The sequence below is a fragment of the Electrophorus electricus genome, chromosome 18, assembly GCF_041902795.1.
Source record: "Electrophorus electricus isolate QZ-2024a chromosome 18, ASM4190279v1, whole genome shotgun sequence".
In the NCBI taxonomy this organism is placed as follows: Eukaryota; Metazoa; Chordata; class Actinopteri; order Gymnotiformes; family Gymnotidae; genus Electrophorus; species Electrophorus electricus.
The window spans coordinates 4,891,376-4,913,399 of NC_137514.1; the positions used below are offsets into that span (position 1 = coordinate 4,891,376).

The window sequence follows — 22,024 nt, forward strand, 5'->3', positions numbered from 1 at the left end:
AAGCAAACTAACAAACACAGATCTTAAAAACAGCACTCAACAAGGGATAACTAGACTCAGGTGAATGCAATCAGGGTGGAGGACTAAACAAGGAGGCAGAACAGAGCAAAACCAAAACAAAGAAGCACATGGAAGGCTATCGCCAATGGAAGCGAGATGTCCAGGGATGGGAATACCTGACAAGCCAACATAAATAATCTTGTATATTTCACCAAAAAACAAACAAAAAACAAATAATTGGTTTAGCATTGGAAGGGAATAAAAGCATTTTCAGGTTGATGACACTATTAACAGCAGCATTTAGACAGGGCCTATGATTAATCCATATCCAATCAACCATTACTAAACTATTGAAAAGTACTGAATGATGCTGTCACAGATGACAGTCCCTCTCCTGCAAGCTCCTCAATATTAATCAGCATTCCCCTACTTATACCGTATTAATGATCATCACCTGTTGTAGTAAAGAAACACCATCACTTTGTTCTGTGTGAGGTCTTGTTGATTTTCTTGCATTTCTGAGCTATCCTAGTTCTTAGTGGTTGTTGTTTGTAGAATTTTTACTGTTTTTTAGATTAGTTCTTTGGATTTTGTCTGCCACTTTAAACCTGTCTTCTGGCTCTTAATAAACTCACACTTGGTCTATATGTTCTGAGCTTGTGTGTTACATTTGCATAGTGACTACAGTGTTTCATTTGTTTATAACAGCAATCAATACACCTCCTAAGCAGGAACACACATTATTTACATTAAGTTGTTGAATGTCACTTAAGTATAGAAATGTGGTATTCTCCATGATCTCCTTTTTCCATGTTTCTCCTCCTTTCAAAGTTTTGTATCTCTTTACATTTACACAAGTTTCTTTACATTCAGTGTCAAAGTCAACATAGTGATTTGAAGCTGAATGGTTTGAATTACTTGCGTGAGGGCAGCTACTTTCAATGCACTGATGCATAGACAATATAATCTTTTAGATTTTGGTGCATAATGGATTTATGATATATGGAAATACAACAGCAAGAAGAACAACAACAAGAGCATTAATACATTTTATTTCACTACTTTAAGTAAAGTGTGACGCTGGCAGCACAGAGGGAGCAAGAGGCAAGTTTGCTAGAAAGTGCTCATTATATATTTTGTATATACATACAAGATCATGAAGACAATTAAACAAAAGATAGCAAACAGATTTTGAAGATCATGATCACTGTAAAATCTTTACAAAACTCTTTTTGAAGCTTTACTGATGCACAGATGATACCTCCTTACCTTAGTTGTGTGTCAATTACATATGTGCTTGTATAGCTTTACTTTATTCACATAATCTATTGTATACTATCAAAACTGTAAAATATCCAGATCCACCACAATACCAGGGAGGGACCATGTATATTTTGTACAAAGACAATAAAATTACTTTTCACACACACTTAAAAAAAAAGATTGCGATCACTCTCATCCTGGTGGGAGTGTGAGAGGATTCTGCTAGCTTCCTGCTGTACACTGCTAATAGACCTTTTGGGATAAGACAGAGAAGAGAGTGCTGCACTAATCCCATCACCTCGACACACTAGTGGAAGAAGTTTCTATAAGAATAAGAGAACATTGCAGACTTTAGAAATATTAGACCTATAGCAGAGTGGGGAATCACATTACATTGGTCCTCTGGGTAAAAGCATCTAGGTTATTTAAACTATTATTTAACTTTTTGCTTCTAATGTGAAACATTTTATTTTCAATATTTGAAAATGTCCAAAAGCTGTATATTGTTTCACAGGTTCCCTGTTCAATGCTTCATGTAACAGCTTGATTGTATGGAGAGTAAATGAGAATTTGAGTGTATGGAGACTAAATGAGAATTTGTTCTCAGTCACATAATAAAATGTAATAAAATGCTGACAGAATTTGTAAGACCCACAGACAAATTATGTAATCATGTCATCTGGACTTCTGTTATGGTGCTTTCACTGGGGATAAACAAAACACCAATCAACTTCTTGTACTGTTGTCTGACCTGGAAATAGATGAGACAGGGAGCAGGCAACATCATTCAACATGTTACGTTGCATCACTAGACTGGTTTTATCAGTAGACTGACAAATATATGCCACTCATAATCTGAAATCAGATGAAATTTTAGCCCTCCCTCTGTATTCACTGGACTGATTTACAAGTAAGCAAAATATTAAGACAAACTAATTTAGCATATAAGAGACAGGTTTTTGCTTCACAGTGTTATAAGTCTAAGTAATTTGGTGAAAAGGTATGTCAACAGCATGAAAAGAGGAGGATACCAGCACAGATTGAATGGCATGGACTGAGGAAGTCAACACATATTTTTGTGAGAAAATATGAGAGGTAATACATTTAATTTTCATAGGAAAGAGGGATGAAAATGACAAAAAAAGAGTGCAGGCTACAATGTCCTGGAATTTTAGGTGGCATGTCCAGAAAAATGGTAATAAATCTAGTAGAATGCAACTCTTTGGCTTAACATAAAGTTTAAATAAACTGAACTTGATGTGAATTAAAAAGATGCTACAAATTTGATAAGTAATGTTTCCATTCGGTGCAGAGCTGTAACTAGGATAATCTGGGCAAAAATAAATACTATCCCCTCACAAACTCCTGTGGTCTTTTTCCTTGCTCCGTTAAAAAGTGAACAGTTCTCTGGAATATTCAGTTGTGTATGGTTTCCCCACTGCTAGACATCAAATCAGCTCTGAGTAAGTAAGAAATGGATGCTGCATTGTAGTGACACGTGACAGATTTGTAAGTGAGACAGCCAAGTCTCTTAAACACAGCAGGTGATGACTGACCTCTTGGTTGAGGACACAGTGGACCAGGAAGATGAAGGTGCCCTGCTGGGAGTTGAGGACCAGGAAGAGGATCTCCACCACCTTACTGCTGCTTGTGAATGGCCCCAGGATCCAGGGACATCCCAGGATGATACACTGGGCTATGGTTTTAAATGCAATGGTCCTAAAGACAGAGAGACATAGAGAAAGAAAGAGAGAGAGAGAGAGCAATTATTAGCTTATAATTTTATCCATTACTAAAATATCCTCTACTACAGAGTAACTAAACTATTAACTATTAATTATAGTGTCATTAACATAGTAAAATGTATAAAAAGACCCCTGATACATAATGAAAACAAGTATCAGTCTGCACAGCGTAAGCACAGAGTATATACAGAATATCAAACTATTTGTCACATTCGCCCCTCCCTCCTCTGTTTAGTTATTGGTTTTGTTTCCTTGTGCTTCCTTGTTTTGGTTTCTGTGGGTTCCACCCCCGGTTAGTATCTCCACATTATTTTTATTACATGTGTCTTGTTTGTCCTAGTTACTCTCTGTATATAACCCTCATGTGGTCATTTTGTCTTTGTGCAGTCTCGTTTACTCATGTTACATCGCGGAGCCATTTGTCATAGTGTTTGTTTCTCTGGTTTGTTGGATCTCTGCCAGTTTTTGGATTGCTCTCTTTGCCTGTTCTCCATCTGTTTTGTTTGTTTCATTGACTGATTTCTGGATTTTATCCCTGGCTTTCACTTTAAATTATGTCTGTGCAATTCACTTTTTCTCTAATAAAGCTGCAATCAGCTGACAAAAAGCAACTCCATCTCTGTACGTGCTGGGATTGTTACACTATTGCTACTCAATATGCCATACTGTAATTAATGGTATTGTTACACTGTAATTGTAACAGTGACTATGTCAAATGTTACTGATTGTTTTATTCTAAATATGAACTATATGATATCCAAATGTTACAATATAATGTGCTGTCTTCCTCTACCTGCAGCCTTCTTGGTCTTGACCATCATACTGAGTGGGGGAGATGTAGTAGGAGCTGCAGCTCTTGCTCCTGCAGTTAAACCTAAGGTAACCCCAACACCCCTCACAGAAGGTCAAGATGCTTTGGAATGCTAGTCCCTGCTTTACTGCCTGACCGGACTTTCAACCCTGGCACAACCCACTCTGACCAGAACTCTTTTGGCTCTACTAAAAAGGGCACTCCACTGCCTTGTCAGGTCTTCAAAGCGACTTTGTAAGGAATGTTTATTACTCTGCATGGACACGTGGCCCAAAACTTAATGACCCAAGATCTGGGCTGAGGCACTGATAGAACATAAATACTCTGCTGGGAATTTAAGGATTTCTTCACAATCCAGAATGCATAGATCAGGAAAATTGGAATTTGGAATTTGACCTTTCCCATACGAAAGTTTTTCTCGCAAGCATGGCAACGAGACCAGATTTATAAATGGATAATAACGTCATTGAATTTCCATGAGTACAACAAGATTTTATAGTTGATACTGACTGTAAAGACAATGGATCCATAGTGCCTCTCAGTGACTATAACAGACTGCCCCATCTGGACTTATTAACCATGTATGGCCAACAATGCATTGTGATATACATAACATTCTCAGTACAACCTCAATTCTGAGTGAGATCGAACTAGCTATCATCGCCGAACTGTTATGAAACCCGCTCTCACTAAATTTGCTAACTTCATGAAATTATTATATCCATTCCTAAACCCTTTAATTCTATTGTTTGCATACTACCCTTTATACGTGTGTTACTTAGTGATTACTTCCACATCTCAAGTATAATAGACATAGGAAGCTTGTTTAAATGAATTATACTAGGACAGTACAATATGTTTGTAATAATCATGCTTTCTATCTTTCTCTATCTTTCTCTTCTGTGCTCTTATATCTGTATTTTCCATTAATATGCTATCTCAAGGTGTTTAGCACGTTGCACTACCCTGCGATATTTCTGTCCAGGTTAATATTTCCTCCCCTCATTAGTCCATATAATAACAGGAATCTCCTCTGTAACGCTGCTGGCCCGAGTGCCGCAGTGCGCGGGGCAGGACGCACAGACCTCCTCGATCATGTGGGACATTTATTAACATGAAACACACACTACACGACAGCCACTTACAAAAATTGACAGTGAACATGATTACACGGTTTTACATTTAGCAAAGTACACACTAACAAAGGTGATCACACAAACACAGACGTTACGGCTATCGCAAATAGTTACAATGACGGATGTTGACGTTAAACGACTTACGTAGCGACAATGACCAACAAACAAAGTTCATGTGGACATGGGTTTAAATAGACCCAGCAACGCTTGACAAAGCCTGTGCACATGTGTGCAATTTCAGGGGGGTGCGGTTACTAAACAGATAAACAATACACCTGTGGATTCCCCGCACGCGGCGGACCGTGCCACGTGACAACCTGTATTATGGGGAAGGAGCAGTGCGTGACATCCTCCCTTTCAGGCAACCTTCCAGTAGTTAGATTTGTTTGCTCTTTGGGTAGGATAGTCTTATCTTAGTTAGCACCATAGCTAATCAGTTCTCTGGCTTACACTAAAGTTCTACCTCTATGATTTGTGTTCTTTCCTTTTATTGTTTTCTTTATTATTATTATTAGTAGTAGTATTTGATTTATTTCCTTTATCTCTTCATTCCCCTTTCATTTATCCCACAGCTGTCATTCATTAGAGATTCTGTACACCCGAGTCTGCTATAGTAGCCTATAACACCTGTCTCACAACATCAATAATTTGTTTATTCATTAATCAATAAACTTCACATTTTTTCATCAAATATACTTGGCAAGTATATTTGAATCAGTGGTATTTGGTCACTGCACAAAATATGAACTAATTGAGAAATGAGACTGATGTTAATAAATCTTCGGTTTTTCACAGGTATTAGTTATTAGATATTAGTTAGATTAGTTTTTCCCTATGTGTATAGGGCAGTGCCCCCTTCCAATAATTCATAAAATTATGCATTTTTGATACACAATATAATGTGCTTCAAAATAATGTGTGGTTTGTTACCTCATCTGTTTAATCTGGGAAACGTCACTGTTCAGGCGTGTCAGAGCGACCATGATACTGAAGATGATTAAGCTGAACAGGATCGTGTTGCACTGTAATTGCAATGAAACATTACTGAGTTAATACTACAGAAGTGTAACCAAATCACACTAATCAAACCAAAAGGATTATTTTCTCCAGTATTCAAGAGTAGCTACTGACTATTTAATTCAGGCAAAGCGAAAGTAAGTACAAAGTATTGGTTAAAACTGTTCATCCCTAGTTTAGTTGATGATCACAAAATTTTAGAACAATGCTAGCTTTGAATTTAGATTTATTTAAAATAAATATTACAATAAAATAAATATTTTCAATAGTTTTATTGTACAGAAAATGCAAAATAGATTCAATTCAAATTTGTGTAAAATGGTAGAAGTAGCCAGTTGCTTGTGGCTAAGATCAGTCAGTAGAACTTTACTGATAATTGGTCAAATCAAACACATAGTCAAAGCCCAATGGGAAGTCAGGACTGGCACAAGATAAATCACAAACCAAGGGGACATCCAGAGAGAAAAAAAAATAGTTGAAAAGCCATTGAGCAAAAAAGACATTGAAAAAGTCAAAAGGGCAAACTGGGACAAACCACCCAGTATGCTCAGTGGCAATACCGCACTATGAAGGAATGGAAGTGTCACGAATGGCCACCCTCCTGGTGTCCCTGTTGTCAGGGTTTCCCTGTCGTCTCTTTTCCTGTACTCCCTCGTTCCGCTCCTTAGTTTCACTTTCTCCGCCTCTCATCTGTTCCTTGATTCCAGTCCTTGTTTTGGTTCTCCCAGTTCTCACGTTCACCTGAGTCTGTTTAGTGCCTAGTGGTCCTGATTATTGAAGCCCTGTATTTTTGGCTCCCAGGTGGTTGGTTATGTTGGGAAGTCTGCTTTGTTCTGTGGTGTTTAAATTCCACTCGCTACATTGTCGTCACTCTTGCTTTTCCATTTGTCTGGTTCATGTGTTGTTCTACCTCTACGTGTTCCCCTTGCCCCTGTTCATTTTGCCCTCAGTGATTGTGTTTTTCCTCATTTAATAAACCGCACCCCTGTACCTCTCGCCTGTTCCTATGGGACTCATTACAGGAAGTAAACAGTATTTAAGGGTGAGGTGAAAATTAGAAACATGTGATACATATTCAGGGAATGTTGACCTGAAAAGGTTCCTGATTGTAAACCAAAAGATTGGTTTTAGCTTGAAAAAGTAGGTACCTGGTTGCCTTGTATTTTGGAGTTAACTGTGCCTTCAATACTAGGTTAACAAAATGATATGTTTTATATTCTGTTTTATAATTAAAGTTCGAATTGCATTTCAAAATCTTAAGGCAGACAGATTACTCGTTTTTGTTTTCAGGTGGAATGAGCATCTTGATCGTCTGCAATGTCCCCTGGACTGTGTGGGGTTAAAAGCTTAAAGCTGCAAAGCATGTCCATGAAATACATTTAGATGTAGTACTTGCTATCATTTTATCAAACTAAATAATTAACCACTACTTTGGCACATGTACCAAACCCTAATCTAGTTAATACTTAGATCTTGAGGGACTGTGAATAATAAGGTTATCAGGGAGGGGGAGAGGCTTCAGAAAGCATAATAAATGCTCCATCATTTAAAGGCCATTGTGGAATCAGTTCATCAGCACTTACTGCAAGAATGAAATAAACTGGACCCAGGAAACTCCAGATGAAACCCCTGTCCTCCTTAAGCCAGCATCTACAGAGGAAAGAACAGACAACAGAAACAGCTGTCTGATGTTCTTACTATGAAAACACATCAGTAGACCTGACTAGATAAAGGTACCATATTTAACTCTCTCCTCCTCAACCTGATTAAACTTCCTCCAAATGCTCTCCACACTCACTTGTCACTTCCATATCCATTAGGCCCCAGTGCTGCAGACATGCCCACCACAATCAAAGAACTCCCATATCCAATCACAATCAAACACCTCATTATAAGTGCCTCCTTCTGCTTTGATCTGATCTTTGATAGGCTCTTTACAGTGATAAAGAGAAGCACAGCCTCAATGAACATCCACACAAACGCAGAGAGAAAGAGGAAGTGCAGAACACCTGCCAACAGTGCACACACCAGCTGAGAGAGAGAGAGAGAGAGAGAGAGAGAGAGAGAGAGAGAGAGAGAGAGAGAGAGAGAGAGAGAGAAATAATTACAAAACAATGCTATTATAATTTGTGTTTCCAGTTTATCTATATATATATATATATATATATATATATATATATATATATATATATATATATATATATATATATATATATATATATCACATTGTTATGTAAACTGTTGAAATCACATTATGAAACTCTAAACTCAAAAAAGAAAGTAATCAGGCTACCAAAAATTAAGTAAACTTAAAGTAGAAAGTGAACATAATTTATATCTAAATTATTGGTCTGTTAACTTTTTGAGGTACAATTACTCAAAAACTGTAAGGTTGCTGGGTTACTTGTTTTTTAAAATCTGAAACATAAATAATATTTTACAGTCTATGTGGATAATTGTGCTCACCTGTTTGGGTTGTATGTACTACAGGAAGTGTTGTGTGAGCAGGAAGAGGAGGTGAGCCAGCAGTAGGCTTATACACAGGTTGATCAGAGCAGGGTTTGTCACTCTCGGGTTCCCACGGAAAATGGCAAAGGTCAACAGAGCCAAGCTCAGGAACACCAGCCCTACTGCTACAAATGTCGTATTTAGCAGCACTATGAGTTGATCACTCTAAAAAGAAATGAAACAAAACAACAACAACAACAACAGAAAAACAGCAATCCATCAAATTTCTTAAATATTGTCTGTTTTAAAATGTTGACACTGCAATCAACATGGCACTTCTTGCTCATTATAGAGGAATAGGGGACCTAGGTAGAAATGCTAGGAGTTTCATAACTTGATATACATTGTGTCCATGATATGTGTCTGAACAATGACAATCATCAAATACTAGTGTAAGGGTGCAGACTACGGCCTGACATTCTGCTAGTCTGATATCTGTGGCATGACGTTCATGACATTCATTAACAGTATAAATATGTCACTTCCAACCAGAGACAACCAGGTCTTTGGCTAGCAAATCGTTTCTAGTAAAGGACCGTATAAACTCATATAAAATAATTTTAATGTGCCTTTCTGAAAAGAGGTTAGCAGAAGGCAGTACTGTATCTGCTCTCAATGAACAGGGTCAGGGTTAGGGCATTATGTCTTGGTGAAGAACAGGCTCAGGGTTAGGGTATTATGTCTTGGTGATGAACAGGGTCAGGATTAGGGTATTATGTCTTGGTGATGAACAGGGTCAGGATTAGGGTATTATGTCTTGGTGATGAACAGGGTCAGGGTTAGGGTATTATGTCTTGGTGATGAACAGGGTCAGGGTTAGGGTGTTATGTCTTGGTGATGAACAGGGTCAGGGTTAGGGTATTACATCTTTGTGATGAACAGGGTCAGGGTTAGGGTATTATGTCTTGGTGATGAACAGGGTCAGGGTTAGGGTATAATGTCTTGGTGATGAACAGGGTCAGGATTAGGGTATTATGTCTTGGTGATGAACAGGGTCAGGATTAGAGTATTATGTCTTGGTGATGAACAGGGTCAGGGTTAGGGTATTATGTATTAGAGATGAACAGGGTCAGGGTTAGGGTATTATGTCTTGGTGATGAACAGGCTCAGGGTTAGGGTATTATGTCTTGGGGATGAACAGGGTCAGGGTTAGGGTATTATGTCTTGGTGATGAACAGGGTCAGGATTAGAGTATTATGTCTTGGTGATCAACAGGGTCAGGATTAGGGTATTATGTCTTGGTGATGAACAGGGTCAGGATTAGAGTATTATGTCTTGGTGATGAACAGGGTCAGGGTTAGGGTATTATGTATTAGAGATGAACAGGGTCAGGGTTAGGGTATTATGTCTTGGTGATGAACAGGGTCAGGATTAGGGTATTATGTCTTGGTGATGAACAGGGTCAGGATTAGGGTATTATGTCTTGGTGATGAACAGGGTCAGGGTTAGGGTATTATGTCTTGGTGATGAACAGGGTCAGGGTTAGGGTATTATGTATTAGAGATGAACAGGGTCAGGGTTAGGGTATTATGTCTTGGTGATGAACAGGCTCAGGGTTAGGGTATTATGTCTTGGTGATGAACAGGCTCAGGGTTAGGGTATTATGTCTTGGTGATGAACAGGCTCAGGGTTAGGGTATTATGTCTTGGGGATGAACAGGGTCAGGGTCTTTTCAATACTTGCATTTTATGTTGAAAACATGCTTATAGAATCCTTCTTTTAATAATTTGCAGATCTTCAAAATATTGTGCAAAGTTCATCGATGACTTTTTTGAAATACTGTAACATTTCCTGTGACTGACAAGTTTTATCATAAGTGATGATTTTAAAGTCCACATAACACCAAAGAACTTTCTATTTTATTTGAAATGTTCATATTGCATATTGGTGACCTGCAGAACCAGATTCTAGATTTACTCATTTCTAAGTTTATCAACATTTCTTACATTATTGTTAAGGATTTGGAATTTTTTGTGTTTTCTTTGACATACTGATCTTTCTAGAGCCTTAGTCCAGCTATGCTTTGTTTCAAAAAATGTACATAAATGAGAGTACATGTGATAAATTCATAAAGACTACAGCTGTGTCACCATCCACAAGATCAGACTCCACTGATGTCTCCTAGATCACTTCAACTTGAACATTTTAATTGTCATGGATGCTTTTGCCCTGTTAAAACCTACAATGACTAAGGTTAAACAGAAAGCTCCAAGGAGAAACGTCATGATAAAGAGAGTACAGAACAGCTGGGTATAAGTGGAGAAACAACAAACAATCAATTACAACACCTATATACAAAGCCTTTCTACTTTAATCAACTACAACACCTATAAACAAAACCTTTCTACTTTAATCTTGTGTTAGGTGGAGCTAGACAGTTTCTTCTCTCTAAGTTGATGGAAACATGAAAAATACCCACATTCTGTTTGTCATGGAAGAAAAGCTAACAATGCCCTAAAGCAGATAATCACATATCTCCTCTCCAGTAATGAATTTGTGATTATACTGTGATTATACGATCAATACCTCACCGTCAAATAATGAGACAATGCAATGCCACCCCAGAACAAACCAGTTATTAATATAAATGACCTTAAAATACTTAAACCATCTTAAACCATCTGCATATTGTCTTGATACTAATAAATGACTTTATCAAAAACAAATTTAAATCTGTAACTGCTGATCTGCTTCAACAAGTTAATGTATTATGCCTATTCAGCCATATTCCATAAATGACTGAAAACCGATGCAATTAGGCTACTGTTGAAAATGAAAACTCTTGATGTTTCATTACTTAACAACTATAGCACTGTCTCAGATCTTTCTTTTATAAGTGACATAATAGAGAAAGTAGTGTATAATCAACTAAACAAATTTTTAAATGTAATTTGTCATCTTCACAATTTCCAATCAGGTTTCTGCCCACACCATAGCAAAGAGACTGCCCTAATTAAGGTACTAAATTATAAAAGCCCCTATACTGGCTCGTAAGTATTACTAGATCTTGGTGCTACATTTGACACTGTAGAGCAAAAAGTACTTTTGGCAGGAAAACTGAATAAGGCTATCAGGAACTGTCCTCCAATTATTTGGGATTTATTTAGAAAGTATTATTTAGTAAGTATTTATTTATTATTTTGTCAGGATTGGGAGTTATGAATCTGACAGGAGAGCTGTAACCTGGAATCCTCAGGGATTAATTCTGGGCCCCATTTTATTCAATCTATATATGCTCCCATCAAATTCTACAACACACACACTCACACACACACACACACACACACACACACACATAATTTCACAAATATTTCACAGATATACTTGGCTTTCTCATTGGCTGATTACACCCTAAATTTAGTCCACATCTTTTTAGGGATCTAAAAACTAAACTAAAACTAAAAACACCTAGTCATAAATCTAGCAGGTATTATAAGTGTAGATCTCCCTTTTACAAGCCACAATTAATTAATCACCAAAATATCTTTCTATCATCTTAAGTATACAGCCAAAATCAAAAATGTAATGTCCCAACGAGCATTGTGAATTTCAACAACCCTTGAGTAGGCCACTTTCAACCACCAGAGAAAGGTACAGAGTAGCATGGAAGAAAGCATGGGCAATCAGCCATTCCTGTCCTCTTGGCTCTTTAAGAAATGATTGAAATGATTTCACTTTTGTGAAGTGTGATCCGTCATTCCTTTACCTGAGTTGGGTTGATCTGCATGATGAGGGCGAAGGTTGAGAGGTGATCACAGGAGCAAACACTGTGACTGCTGTTGGTCTTGATAAGTGTACAGCCATCTACAACCCATTCAGTTTCCTTCCAGTAAACACAGGAAGGAATATGATCAGGGTTTAATATCTAGGCAAGAAACAAGGTAGAAAAACGTCTTAGAATACATTAATATCAAATAGTTTGTTAACCAGCAACTCAAATTTTGCTTTACGTCTACAAGAGTCAATTACCCTATTTATTCTTCTTTTGTAACTTTCTAAACAAAAATCAGCACCTCAAATTTCAAGTATTTATTCAGATCAGTTATTCATTATTATCAAAGAATTCAGTTTGAAAAGAATAACTCACCGGAGTGTGTTTCAGGGTGAAGTTCACTGGTTTGTTGAGTGTTTTGTTAGTGGTTTTGGGCAGTGTGGCTGACACCAAAGTGGACATTAACGTTTGTTCCATGTTGGTTTCACTGTTGAAGCTTCTGTTCAGCATACTGGGTATGTTTGTGTAGCTCACAAAGGACACAGCAGCATGTCCTGAAACACATAAAAACAGCAAAGTAAAAAGGGTTGCCTCTAAATTATTATTATTATTGTTGTTGTTGTTGTTGTTGTTGTTGTTGTTGTTGTTGTTGTTTTAAAGTATAGCTATGTATTATGTACCCAAATTATATGACAGGTATATACATATGTTAGGTAGTTAGTATCAAAGTCAATTTGTTTTAAATATTTAAAGACCTTGTACCTTTATTCATTTCACTTTTAGATATCCCAATGAGATCAATTTCCATTTGAGCATCTGCTGTGTTGATCACAGATGTTTTTCCCAAGAAACTATTTGGTCCAACTGCAAGTACGTGTATCTCTGATAGAAAAACATATGTTGGGTACATTAGCTAACATCAAACAGAGTAGCACAGAGTTCTGGTGAAAACAGTATGGAAAGTTTTTTATGCTGCACCCTGAGCAATACAACGCATGCCTTTATGTTTCCTTCCACACCCACTCCCCTTGTAGTTCACATAAATCTGTGTGGTTACCTATATCTGGGAGGGAGATGTTGATAGCATAGCTGGTCTCTGTGATCTTCACCAGTGCAGACACCAGTTTCTCTGTGGTATTCAGCATGGTGTTCAGAGAGGAGACTAGTTCATCCTGATTACTGCTTCCAATGCTAAGTTGTTGATGAGCAGTAGGAATGAACCTTTCCAAAACTTTCTCCACGACCTGCTCAGTAACCAGACTAAAATTACACATATGTAAAGAAATTGTCCACTTTCCTGCTACTGAACTGTCTATTCAGATAATCATTTACAGCTGTGTTACAACCTTAATTCACAACATTCATCAGGTGTGTGTGAGTGTGTCTGTGTAAATAAATAAATAAATAAATTTTAAAAATAATAAAAAACCAATATTTTTAAAAAATAACCTTAAGTTTGAGAAAGGCGTTATATAAATGCTACTACTACTACTTCTACTACTACTACTACTAATAATAATAATAATAATAATAATAATAATAATATTAACAACAATAATAATAATAATAATAATAATAATAACAGTGAGAAACATCTAAATAAGAGATTATTGATGATCCTACTTTAACTTACAACAGTGAGAAGTGTGTGAGTAACAGTTTATTGATGAGTTACTTTAATTGAGAATGCCAAGAAGCCTCAGATTCACAACAAAATGGGGAGAAGTGGGTGATTATCAGTTTATTGGTGAGATATTTTTTAGGTTCAGCTTTTATACTCACATTCCTTGTTAACTCTTTAGTACTGAAGTCATCAATCTGGCTTGACAGATTCTTATAACACTCTGCTATGATATTATCCTAAAACAAAAAGCAAGTTCTACAAATATCTTAGGACTTGGATTTTTGCACAGAATTATTAACGATGTTAAAAGTACATTGAAGTCTGAGGTGTAAAAAGGTAATTTGAAGAAGTATGAATCTTGCCACAAATTATATCCCCAGGTTCAGTTTACTGGCTTGCTAATTAACAAAGACTGTTAATTACTCTCTGAATCTCTGATCATTACCCGTGTTTGTCGGTGAGAGAGGTTCTTAGTGTTAGTCCAGTACTGGCAATCCTCAGACACTGTGATATCTGGAACTGAGAAAAGACAGTTCATCATGAAAAAAGGATTGCAAAAGGTACCGATATAACCCTGAATTCCATTATCTACTTCAATAAGTCATTATAATACTTTTAGCATTAACATTTTAAAGTGATACAGAGTGTGTTTTGCAAGATATGGTTCTGAAGGAAGAACTTTAACTCATTTTAACTTGTAAAATGAAACACCTGTAAGTTGTTTGTATGTCCATCATAAAGTGGCTAGTTTTTTTTTCAAGAATATTCAGATTTCAAAACCAGTAATGAGGCAAAGGTGAAAATAATGTGGTATCCCTTTCCATGCCGATATTAATGCCACTGCAGTGAACCTACTATTAAGAAGTATGTGTTAACCTGAAATAGTATAATTGATGGCTGTGGTCATCAAGATGGCAGAGGTTGTATCAGTTGTAACAGATGGAGGGGCACCTGTACAGCCATAAGAGTCTCCTTTGGGCAGGAATCCATCAGGTATTAACAGTCCAGAGTCACACACACAGCTGCCATCATGATTACACTGCGCATGCTCACCACAGGAAGATGCACTGCAGAATGAATGACCTGCAAGTGAATGGAAAATGTTGAAAACAAGAAGAAAAAAAAAACAATCTACTTCATACCTGCTTTAATTTTAAACTTTAAATAGTTTAGATGTGACTTATTTTTGATATGCCACAGAACTGAAATGTGTATTTGCAAACCACTTCTTACTTGTAGAAAAAATTCCAGTAGTTGGGAAGAGATAATAGATAAAGAATCCTCCATGACAGGATGCACGGTTTACAATTTGTCTAGTAAGAGAGCATGCAGAACTAGTACTACAAAGTAACATGCAGTTATATAGGTTCTGATTTGAGCTCTGAGATGGTTTGCATGATGTGATTGAATAGGACATATTGGTACCACTACGATTGGCTGAGCAAGTGCCATCTAAAACGTCTCCACCAATACCAAAGACCTGGTACCATCCTTCCTGCAGTTTAAGATCATTCATTGGCCACTCAGCAAAAGAGGTAGAGTTAAAGCCAATATTGCGCCAAGGGTCAGATAGAAGCTTATGAAAGATACAAGGATCTGAGAAGCAGAAGATTAGAGAGAAGTCAGATTACAAACATTTACATGCACCTCCCTATAAATACTACTAATAAAATATTAAATTTATCCTCACAAAAACTGGGCAGATATTACCTTCATAAACACATTCTCCCCATTGCTCATCTTTGTCATAGTCACTAGTCGTGCTGCACCATGAGGTGCTGTGGTTGAATTCCACACATGTGTTGTAAGTATTTCCTTTGTAAATAAAAGGCAGTGTACACGCAGATCCTTTAGCATTACCATTTATGGTGAAATTATCTAACAGTGAATAGAAAAAAAAATCAGATTACATTTTAGCATGTTTATAACAAACAAACAATCTGTAGTCTACCTAAATTCCCAACTTTTAATACTCTGATATCCAAAACTAATTATGAAGCAAAGATTTCAAGACCATTTTTAAAAAAGGTTAAATGGGGGTAAATCAGTTTAATGCTGGATTTGTAAAACCACTGTGTGCTCAAAAAACATATTTCTCTCATTTTTCATGTAACAATATTTTATGGTGTTTGAGTTTTAAATGAGTTTTAAAGTTATAGATGAGCTAAAAAAAAAAAATGTGTCTCAGATTTCCACAGGATATTTCAAGGTCACAAAATCCTTTAGAAATTCTAATACCTTGCTAATGTTGCAATGTAACATTTGACTATTAATTCTATCTTATAGTGAGACAAAGAACAAAATGCTTGTATATCTTAAAATCTACCTCAAATGTTATGTTATTATATTTCTTAACTTGCTGCATTGGTTTGAATGTATCTTCTCTCTGAATGTTCAGCTTTAATCTGATCTTCCGGCTCTTCACTGACACTCTAATTTTGGATCATTTCTACTTTGGATAACTATGTCCTTGTTAGAAATAATTGTTTATGGTTGATTAAATTTCACACCTGTGGAAATTGATCAAGTAGCTAAGAATGTTCCTACCATCTATAATAAAAAACTGGATAGCTAATGATCACCGCCATGTCAGTACTTTTGGTGATTGCAATGTGTCTGTTGCTTTTTCTCACTAAATGGCCAACACTTCCGTTCACTGCCTGAACTGTATAAACATTGCGTTATGTTACAGAAAAATAAGCTTACAGCATTTAGTTCCTTATCTTGCTACCTCAATCTGATTGTTACATTGCATCTTAATGCATCTACTTGCATTAAGAAAACAATCAAAGGAATTGCATTAAAGGAAGTATAGGGTAATATAAACATTTATATAAATGTACATTATACAGCATTTTACCTGCACATTCCTAATAGACAAACACTGAATCCTAATTAAAACCCTGATGGAGCGACTCCCGGCACACCAGCCTATTGGGCCATGGCCCCGAAACCAACACCAAATGGCCAAATGAGGTCAGAGGATTGAGCAAACTGACACAGGCTAGCGTGGACAGGACAGAGGGGAGGACAGCAGGAACCAAGACTATGACAGGGACAGGGACAGGCACAGAGACAGGCACACTGACAGGAAGGGGAACAGACACAAAAGTCTTCCTGTTGCTGGTTGAGGCAAGGTCTGGCACATCCAGATGGAGGCGCTCACCGCCAGTTTGGGTGGTGACGGCGTCTTTGTCTTTCTGGCAGATAATCTGGGCAGCATATCTGATGAGGTACCTGCCTTGAGTTCAGGGGCTGACGATGCTTCCATCTCACCAGTCCAGACTGACGAACAGGCACACAGGCCCTGGGACTGTATGCACTAGGTGAGGGAGTGTCCCAAGCCCTTTTTGTGGGAACATGAGGAAGCTCACAGGCTCTAGAGCAACATGTTCTGGGTGGAGCCTTGGATGCTGGGAACTTGCTGTTGGTCCCTGACCCCATATCTGATATGGAACTAGAATCCTCATGGAAGGCCTCTTTGACCTACATGGAAGGTCCTCAGAGTGGTGGGACTCCGCTTCCATCCTGAGGCTATCAAGGTCTTCATAGCTCTCTTACTTGCCTTAGTCCTTGTAATCATCCCAGTAGTCCGTGGGAGCAGGTAGGACCCTGCCGAGTTGGACCCTGGACCGCCAGACCCCCCCAAAATGGCCAGGGGAACTCTTCTCTTCCAGGCCGGTGGGGAGCATACCCACCAGGGTTCCTCCATGCAAACTAGGTTGGGGCAGCTACGTCACTTCCTTCCCTTCTTGGCTTACGCCTTCCTTCAGTGTTCTGTGTATCTGAGATGAAGATGAAGCAAGGCAAAATGCAGAGGCGAGAGACGTTTCCACAGACACAGACATTTATTGTGCACAAAACAGAAACAAAACCAAACACAAAGAACAATAATTGACAGCATACATAATGCAACAAACAGTCTAGCGCACAAAGTGGTAGCTAAAAACACAGCAGGTGTAACACCTAATCGAATAAAAAAGAAGGGGTGTGGCCATGTAGACAAACAGAAGCAAGATATCACACTGACATGGGGAGGAGTCTAGAAGGAGGGGGTCATGCTGTGAAAAAAAAATACTGAAAAAAGTTATTTATTTATTTATAGCACTGACATATTCATTGCCCAGTATATGTATGGATTTAGGCTTTACTCACAGTACATCTCAGTTACGCCAAGTGTAGACAATACTGCAGTAGCAGTGATCCCTGGTGGATAGAGACAGAGTTTACTGAGTATACATCCAAACATCACAATCCAAATATCATCATTTGGCTGAATTCATCTAGTATTTCAGGATGCTCATATTCATGAAAATAAAACTACAGTAACAAACAATTAGAACAGACAAGTAGAATCAAGCACAGGTTTAATCCTAAAACACATCTAGTTGTGCCTCCTGTGTCCTTCAGAACAGCATAAACCTAAATATGTTCCTAAGAAAAGTTCTTATGGACTTAAAACATTTATTCCACCACCAAAAATAGTCAACACAGAGGACTCACATGTCAGAAAGCAGGTCATCTCTCTCCACTGTGGTCTGAGTAGCAATAACAGAAGACAGTGACTGTGGAGAAGCACAGAGCTTAGTGCAGTAGGACACCTACGATTATATCATCAGCACCTTGACCATTGAGAGACCAGCAGGGAGTGCTCAATGGGTAAGTTTGATCCATAACCTTCCACCCATGATCATCTTCAGTTTCAGTTTCCATTACTTTAATGCCTGTAGTGCAGCATGTGGAAGTTTTCAAGTATTGGTGGAGTTTATTTTACTTCTTGGCCACTACAGTGCAGTTTATTCCTTTACCACATAGGGGCAGACATGTCTAATTCATCGCATTCACAAGCAACTGGTACATGCAAGTTAGGCAACAAAGCATGGTTGTAATACATATATCATACAGATAAACTTTAGTCCTATTTAATATGTTAATGTTGATATCTGGAAAGGTTAAAAGGTGCAAACCATTGATTATATGTAAAAATCAATGGTAACACACACACATACACACACACACACACACACACACACACACACACACACACACACACACACACACACACACACACACACATATATATATGGGTTAATGCCGATCTGAGGGGCTACCGCAGGTCTGATGGGCTAACTCTGATCTGATAAAGGTAAAAGGTGATATATGCATAGAGATGCACTCTATTTCATTACCTCATACACTTAAATACTTTAATGAAGACCACTTTGTATTATGGATGGTGTCATTTGTAGCAAGTCAGGCAGTGTTATGACAAGAGAGGGGTAGACTCCTCTAATGTGTGATCACACCTGTCACTCTCCACCAGTGAAAAGTACTTTAGTTAATCCCTATCCACTATCTTGTGTAACATCCTATTATGTAGACCAATCATGTTAGGTTACAAGGCTTCTTCAATTTCGAATGCACTGTTATGTCTATGCATTTTCTTTTCAGTGCTTTTGACCTACATGATATTTGGGGCAAACTCTGTGAGGAGAGTTTTAACCACAAAGTATGAAGACTGCCAGTGGTAATGTTTGGTAGACTCAACCAAGCAGTCAATATATTTACAGCATTTGGTAGATACTCTTAGCCAGAACAATATTTATCAGTATGACAGTCGGTGCTCTCCAAGCTCAGAGAATCAAACCCAAGTCCTTAGTGTTACCAGCACCAGGTGATCTACAGAAGCCCAGAGGGCATAGCTAACAATTCATTTATGTGTACTTAACAATTCATGGGTGTATAATTAACAATTCAGGACAGGACTATGGATCAGATCCATCTTAAATTCCATACTTTATATCTTGTTGACTTTTCCTATATATGATTCGGCATCTTGAATGAATAAGTGCAGACCTCAGGCCTCAGAGCGCTATGTCAGAGAAGAATTGTATTTATATACTGTACATTGTGTGTGTGTGTGTGTGTGCGTGTGTGTGTGTGTGTGTGTGTGTGTGTGTGTGTGTGTTTGTGTGAGAGAGAACTTGTTTTGACTACAGCAAGTTTTAGGACATCAGAGGTCACTTATGGGCTAGAAACTAGAGGAAGTATTTCTGCAGGAATCCATGTACAAAACCTGGCCACACATTAATCAATTCAGATAGGCCATTCTCTGGGAGGTACAGTCTGAGGGATGTGAAACAGTGAACCTTTACTGCGACCATCACTAATCTGAAGAAATCAGAGTCTGGGACCTACTGGTGTGGAGTGGAGACAGTTACAAAAGACACATTTTAAAAGGTGCACCTTCAAGTTTTGGATTGTAAGGAAAATCTGTATGACTCATAATGAGAGGTGTGTCTGTAGCAAAAAAAAAAAAAAAGCAATTCACATGCAATTTAATATAAAGGTGTGTTTTGCTTCAGTCCTACATGTAGCTCCTACAACCCCCAGGACATGGACCAGCACAAAACCTCAGATCTCAGTGGCAGGCAGGTCTCTTCCCACAATGAGTGTAATGGTTTCTCCTGATCAGGATGGACAAATCAGCACTTTACCCTTGCCAGAAGGAAATGTGGGTTTTAATTAGCCTCTTGTGTCATATGTGGGAGAATATACTCAGTGATGGACACAGTTTGTATGTCTTTCACTCTTTTAGTGCTCACAGATACTTCATGGTATGCTCCTCTTTTTCTGAGTGTTGCAGCCATCATGTCAATAGTGGCCCTGCTCACTATTTGCACCCTTAGAAAGAGACACACTGAAACGTACCATGTAGGTAATTACTCATGAATAAACCACCAACACACAGATGTGTATGGAGTAAATATTATTTTGAAATCACTGTTCACAGTTCTCTAGCTGTTGTGTATGTTAACCCCAATGAGACAAGAAATGACATTTCTTGAACATTGTGCATTCCAAACAGTATAACACCAGTTTTTTTATATAACATTTTCATATCCTATTTATGCATTTGACTACATCTACCATTTTATTAAGCCTTCCACACAGTGATCAGTTATCTCACTCATGCACCAGTACTCGCATGTGCTGACCCAGCAAAACCCTATATATGTCACGTGGATGCAAGCCTAAAGGGCCTAGGTGCAGTCCTCTGTCAGGAGCATCCTGACAGAATTATCCCATACACCAATTAGAGTTTTTTTGCACTGAAATGGGCTGTTGTGGATCAATTTCATGGCTGTCTTTATGGTGAAAAGTTTACATTGAGGAATGATAATAATCCTCTCATGTATGTACTGACAAGTGCAAGGGCTCTCTGCACTGGCCACCTATGATTTCACCATTCAGTACGACCCACACAACATAATATGTTGCAGACTTACTGAATGAATGAATGAATGAATGAATGAATGAATGAATGGAAAGAGATCTTACCAGCAGTTGTTCAGGATAACTGCCTGTAACCATGTATGATATTTCTGTCTGTAACCATGGTTAAAATTCATCTGATTCACCTAATAAAATTCACCCCAGATTTTAACCTTAAATAAGCATAAATGAAAACATTAAATTCAGGTCAGCATAATGAGCCATTTCCTCTCAAGATGTTGAACTTTTACTAACAGTGTTTGTTAGTTTTCATTTCTTCTTGGGATTCCATTTTGAGTACATTTATGCACACAAGTCATTTTTCTGTAAGGACTGTAGTTCTTGACTGTCACTCTTTTGTTCATAACTCCTAGATCTACTTCACCTCTGGTTCAGTGTTCATAATGATCATTTAGTTGCACATGAACACAAGCACAGACACATACACACAAATTTTTTAATGAATATCTGTTGATATGATGCTACTGTCTTTGGTTGTAATGACCAATTTAACATGCCATGAACAACTATAACATACTTCAAAAACCTCTGCTTTTCCCAACAAGGTTCACTGTAAGCTCATACACGTCAGCAGGAAGACGGATAAATGCTGGCCTCATTTTTATTGACAGAATAATAGAAGGTCAGAGAACTAGCAACAAACCTCTGTCTTTACAGCAGCCAGTGTGCAGCGATAATGTCCAGATCACCCTTACCTTTCACCAAGCGTAGAAGCGTCTTTGGTATTGTAGTATTTTCAGCTGTAACTCCTGGTTATATTCTCAAACCCCATGAGACACAAAAGTCAACAACATGCATGTGAACAAGTGTGTCTTATAAGTACAGAATCACACTTGTGTCACAATAATGGCGATAAACTGCTACGAGTAGCAGTTTCATTGCAACATCCCTCAATTGTCATACCAAGAACTT

The 22,024-nt window shown here is 37.9% G+C and overlaps 1 pseudogene; it reads right to left on the minus strand.

Annotated features, from left to right (window-relative positions):
- Nucleotides 1–1,041: 1,041 nt before the first annotated feature.
- On the minus strand, nt 1,042–21,997 carry LOC145643375 (adhesion G protein-coupled receptor E3-like; annotated as a pseudogene).
- Between the last annotated feature and the right edge of the window lie 27 nt (nt 21,998–22,024).